Genomic DNA, 6,000 nt, shown 5'->3' with positions numbered 1-6,000 from the left:
TTTGACACACAGTAATTTCTTCTAGCAGGATTATTTTTCATTTTTTTCTTACCAGCTCTGTGTTCTGGAGGCCGATGAGCAAGTGGGCTCCTGGGCAGGGTGGGCTGTGTGCTCCTGTGGGACAAAGAGTGCCTCTGCTGAGCCTGGGCTTTAGAAAAGAGGTTGTAGCCAGGTCTCTTCCCAGGCAACCAGCAAGAGGATGTGAGGAAACAGCCTCAAGCTGCTCCAGGGGATGTCCAGGTTGGACATCAGGAGGAATTTGTTCGTGGAAAGGGTGGTCAGGCATGGGAAGGGACTGCTCAGGGAGGTTTGGAGTCCCTATCCTTGAAGGTGTTCAAGGAACAGCTGGACATAGCACTCAGTGCTCTGGGCTGGTTGACATGGTGGGATTTGGTCAAAGTTTGGACTTGATGGTCTTGGAGATCTTTCCCAGCCTCAGTGATTCTGGAATTGTGCAAATGGAAAAACACAACAGAACAGGGGCTGTGATGGACCCGCCAGTCTGGGGGCTGTGGGAAGGAGGAGGAGAGCAGGACAGGCTTTTCCCACCTGGAAAGGACCTTTGCACATTTGGTGGGAAGCCCAAGGAAGCAGCAGGGGCAGCCCTGGGAATGGCAGACAGGTCGGGATGTTGGGATGTTGGGAAAGATGTTGGGCTGTGGAGCAGCTTTCAGCTCCTAGCAGAACTTGGGGCCACACTGTTCTGTGCACCTGTACATCCACAGTGAGGAGTGATGAGCGAGGCCTTGAGGGGACTTGTCACATAAATAATAGAGATGAAAAACCGGTTGTTTCCTCGTCCTGAAATTCCCCATACACGTCCCCTTTATTGGTTAATCCTTGCAGTTAACAAAATAGAAGTTTCTGATTAGCTTTTAGCTCCCAGATTACTTATGTGCAATGCAAAGTGTATTAAAATGTAGCATACTTTTTAAAATTAGATTTTTTTTGGTGATAATCCATTCAGCTGTAAATGCACTTCAGTCACACTGGGAAGATGAAAGAGCCTGAGCCACCACATTACTGTAAGTAATAAGGCTGGAGGCTAAGGGGGGCTTTCTTTTAGCTGACAAATGGAAGAAATAAATAACCTGGACACTAAAAGTTGCATTAGGCAAATAAACATTTCCACAAGAATTATGCATGACATTCAAGGGAAGGCAAATAAACCTTGACTTATGGAAGGCTATCAAACCTCTCAGAGAATTAAATATCAGGAAATCATTATGTAGCATTTGCAGCAGCTATTGAAGACTGTCTTTACTTTGGGCACTACTGGAAATTTGGGGTGTGTGGTCAGCTGGTACCTGGTTCTGAGCAGAATGATTTGGTTTCAACTGAAACACTTTTTATTTATGAGAAAGGTGTACCTCTGCCTCCCTGGGATGTTGGTGCCAGGAGGCACCTGTCCCTGTGGGAGCACTTCAGGTGGGATGGAGATTTTCCTCCAGGGCTTGGCACACACACAGGGCTGATGACAGTGACAGTGCTCAGCCCTGCCCTGGGGTGGGAACAGCGCCATCAGAGCTTGCATGGCAGAGCAGGGTGCACAGTGGAAACAGCTCCAGCTTGGAACTAAACTCCACTCCCGAGACCAGCACATGGAGTTCTGCAAAAACAGCCAACAAGACAGAAACAGCAGCAGCACTGCAGCCAAGCAGCTGCTGTGGCTCTCAAGGCAAAACCCTCTTTTCCACTGTGTTCAAACTTTTCATCAGAGGCCCTATGAGTAAAACCCTGGTGAACCTAGATGTGAAACCTTGGTAGAGGTGGCAGGAGGTTGTGCAGGTGCAGTGGATGTTGTGCAGGTGCAGCAGGAGAGGTTGTGCAGGTGAAGCAGCAGGTTTGCCACACTCCAAGTCCCCAGGATCTTGTGAAGGGCACTCCATCACTATTCACACTTGATCCAAGTGCCAGTGCAGTTGATGCTTTTAGCCAGCCTGTTTTGGGGTTGTTTTGCAGTACCTGAGTCCTTCGTGGTTAAGCAGCCCCAGGTCCCACTGGGGGATCCCCTCAGGATCCAGCAGATCCTGCTACAACACTTTGTCAGCATCTCTTGAGCAGCAAAGACTTGTTTCAAGGCCTGGGTTTGTTGTTTTCATCTTTTCTGTGGCATCACTATTTGGAAAAGCAATTCCTTGCTTAATTTGGATTATAAGAAGTTAATCAAATCACTTGGGCATAATGGCAACACCCAATGCTGTGAGCCCTCCTGGGGTCAGCCATGGCTGAAGGCTGCAGAAATATTTGGTTCCAGCAGCAAACACTGGATTTCAGTTTAGCTGATGATCCTTGTGGTTAGTTATGTCTCGTGTCTGGTACTTTCAGCAGCAGCCACAGCGTTTTGCCAGTTCTCAGAAAAGGCCATTTTTCTCTGAGCACACTTTCCATTTACTGATCCAGTGAAGCATATTGGGATCAAAACCATGTTCTGAGAAGTAATTGATATAATCAGCTACCCAGAGCTCTGTGTTTGTGGCAGAAGTGCTCTCCAGTGAGGAGCAGGGAGTGCAGCGAGCAGGAGTTTGGCCCCGAGCAGGGGTGAGTCGGGAGGAATTCCCTCTCCACTGCCTTGTCCTTGTTCCTCTGGCATCTCCAGGTGACATCAGTGCCCTCCAGCCTGTTAGAGTGATGGAGGAAATCATCCCCTCCTGTGAAAGAGACAGCCCTTTGTGTTTCCAGCATCCCTGATCTACAGTCCTGGGCATGGCAGAAGCGGGGCAGCATCCGAGGCATTGGCATGCAGCCCCTTCTCCCTGCTGCCCTCCCTGCCCCCAGCCCCTGTGGGCACAAACCCACTGTGCTTGGCATGGCAGTCACGTCAGCCCTGCCCAGACTGTGGGTGCAGAGCACTGAGGTGGCCACGGGTGTCCTGCCAAATGCTCAGGGACAGCGTGGGACAGCAGCCCTGCTGCCTCAGGGTGGCTCATCCCTCTGCTGGCACCCCTGGCGCTAGGATACCCTGGAAAAGCACCTGACACATGTGCTTCATTCCTCACACAGCTGGCAAATGACCAAATTGAGGCAGTGCTGGGTTACCTGGTACAAAACAAAGCAGAACCTGAAAGCAGCAACTTCCTGGACAGCCTGAATGCCGGCAGCATCCCACAGCATCCCGCAGCATCCAGCATCCCTGCAGTGCTCAGCCCCAGGGAGATGGGGTCCCAGGCACGCTGCAGGCTGCCAGCTGTGCCAGGCCCTTCCCTGGCCTGGCAGTGGGGAAGGAACAAGATGTTAATTGAGGGATATGAAGGAGCAAACACCACCAGCAGATGCTGCAGGGCTGACGCAGGTGAGAGCTGTCACCTTTGCCATCCCCTTGCCGTGTCTGAAGCTGAGATTCCTTCCTCTCCAGAAGGCGCCTGGGAAAGGGCAGAGGTCGGCAGTGAGGGTATTTAAAGTGTTCTCTTGGTTTTGAAATACTGCAGGAGAGCACCAGGGGTGCAGCAGAGCTGCAGGATGGAAGGAGGGGCTCTGAGCTGTCCTTGAGCACTGCAGGTTCAGGCTCCCGAAATTCTTTCCTTGGCTCCACACAGCTGTGCTCCTGGCCGGCTTTGCCAGGACCCGAGGGATGTGCTATAGCTGCTGGCTATTTGTTTTTCCCTGTGTGTGGGATGAAGAGGTTCTGTGCCACAGAACGTGGCTCTAGAGATCGCTTTAAATTAATCAGTTAGGGAAAAACGAGCTGTGTGATATGAAATGTCCTTGCTCCATGCGAGTCTTTTGAACTATTAGTTCTCTCGAGGAGATTAATTATGAGCGTACAGAGCTAATGCCCTCTTAATGGAATCAGTTATTCAGTTTAAGGAGTCCTGGGTACTGAGCACGCAGGCATTAGATATTCATTGTGTAAGTTCCAGATCAAACAGGAGAGGATCAAGCTGATCAGGGCTCTTTACCCTGCTGAGCTGAGCCACACGTGCTGATCTGAGGCAAGCCACAGACTGGGAGTTGCTCTAATTGTCTCCTCTGTATGTAATCGCAGAAACTGGCTTTTAACCTGCAGTAAAAGGGTTATTTACCAAGTGCATGCATTTGCATCTCATCCTCGGCTTACTGAAACTTGGAAATGAGCTCTTGTCTTCTCCTGGCTGCTGAGTTGCAGACAAATTCCTCCCCACATCCTGCACAGCTTTCTCTGCTTCTCATCCTGACCTGGATTATCCATTTTTAGTGTCCCTAGTTTTAGGTGCCCATTTTAAGGTAGCAAAGGCCTGAGCTCACATGGCTCCCAGCAGCCTCGTTAGTAATTGGAACAATTAAGGATGCGATGTGCAGACACTCCAAATTGCAACAACAAGAGCAAATTCACTTATTCAGCAGCAAATTGCAAACAGGGAATTGAAAGCAGAAATCTTTGAGAGAATTCTAGAGAAAAGGAAAGGATCTTTCCAGAACACCTGAAGTCCCTCTAGGACTCTTTCAGAAAAGCACCTTTAGGGCAAAAAGTGTTTATTAGCTGGGATGAGGATATGAGAGGGCAAGAAGTGCTGTGAACTTGGCAATCTGATTAAAGTGCCATGTTTTTTTAATAGATTCAACTCAGAAATCATGTTTACAGTCTGACCCCCAACACAGGCTTCCTAGAGAGGCAATATCTATTTTTTTTTGCAGCCCAGTCTACCCAGACATATCAATTATGGATCTGACTGGTGGTGCAGCTTTCTCGCTATGGCAGCCAGATCCATCTCCAGTGTTATTCTTTTTCCATGCTAGAAACAAAACATTTGCTAAACTGAAGAACATTCATTAGCACACAATGGAAGCGACCCAGTATTTTGGTTTCCCACTTGTCTAATTAGTTTTTACAGATTAGCAAGTAGAACAGCTGAACAATCAATTGGACATATTAATCAGGCCTATTTGGGAAGGTTTAAATAGAGAAAATGTTTCATCTTTTCGTTCATTTAGGATATAATGGCTGGTAAATGGACACACACAGCATAAATTACACCCTCTAACAAGATGAGAGGAGGAAATGGTGAAGTCGAAATACGGAAAGCTGAAGCATTTATTGTCAGCTCATTGTGATGCCTGGAGAAGGCTGACCCAGAGCAGAGGCTGGACAGAGCTCAGAATAAAGCAGGTATTTATTAAAAGGCCTTAAAGGACACACCTTGGGCAGTACAAGAGCCTGGCCAGGGCTACACCCAAGATGGACCAAAAATGGTCACAAAATGAACAATTGGTGGCAACATCTCATATTTTTTTAAAGTTTTGGTCCATCTGCATATCAGGGTTAATTGTCCAATTACAACTTCAGGTTATGAAGTCCCATCTTTCTTGTTTTCTCTCTTCAGTCCACCCTTGTTTCTGCTTTTGGGCCTGACACTTGTAACAATTGTCCTTAGTATCAAGCTAGAAAAGGAATTGTTTTGTCTGCCTGCTCTGTGAAGAGAGCTCACTAACACTTAATGTGAAGCTCAAAACCACACACCTGGGCAGCACAGAATATGAAAAATATGAAAACTAAAACTTATTAAGGCATCAACTGAGTTGCAGCCTCTCAAGCTGATGAGCAAGGGGGATGCTGAGCCCCAGCCTCACCACTCGCTCCAGCTTCATCCTCTCTCTTTCCCTCTTGGACCCACTGGTGAAGTTCTGTTCTGTTCTGATGGGCCATCCAAGAGCTCCATCTCCCTCCCAGGACATGTGACAAGTGGCAGGGAAAAGACCCAGCAGGGAACAAGAGATACCTGATGGGATGAGAGGTCTGGAAAACCATACCAGGAACTGCTCTTGGCAGAAACATCCCATCAGTGCCTCTAGCTCTGTGCAGGAATGAATTTCCATATGGGATCCCAGCTAGAGCTACTCCCACCTCCTTCCTCAGAGGCTGGAGAATAGGCAGCCATGGCTTACATTTCTTTGATGCATTTCTTAGAAGAAAGGGACTGTATCCAGCTGGGACTGCTGGCAGGTACAAGTAGGGAGGAGGTTTGAGATCCTTTGTTCTTCAGGTGGTCATGACACTGGCGGAGTCTTCTCTGAGCGACAGAA

Source organism: Pseudopodoces humilis, chromosome 27 (genome assembly GCF_049639895.1).
Source record: "Pseudopodoces humilis isolate 2021_Gansu_Grassland_sample_001 chromosome 27, ASM4963989v1, whole genome shotgun sequence".
NCBI classification, from domain to species: domain Eukaryota; kingdom Metazoa; phylum Chordata; class Aves; order Passeriformes; family Paridae; genus Pseudopodoces; species Pseudopodoces humilis.
Note: the sequence above shows the minus strand (reverse complement) of the source record.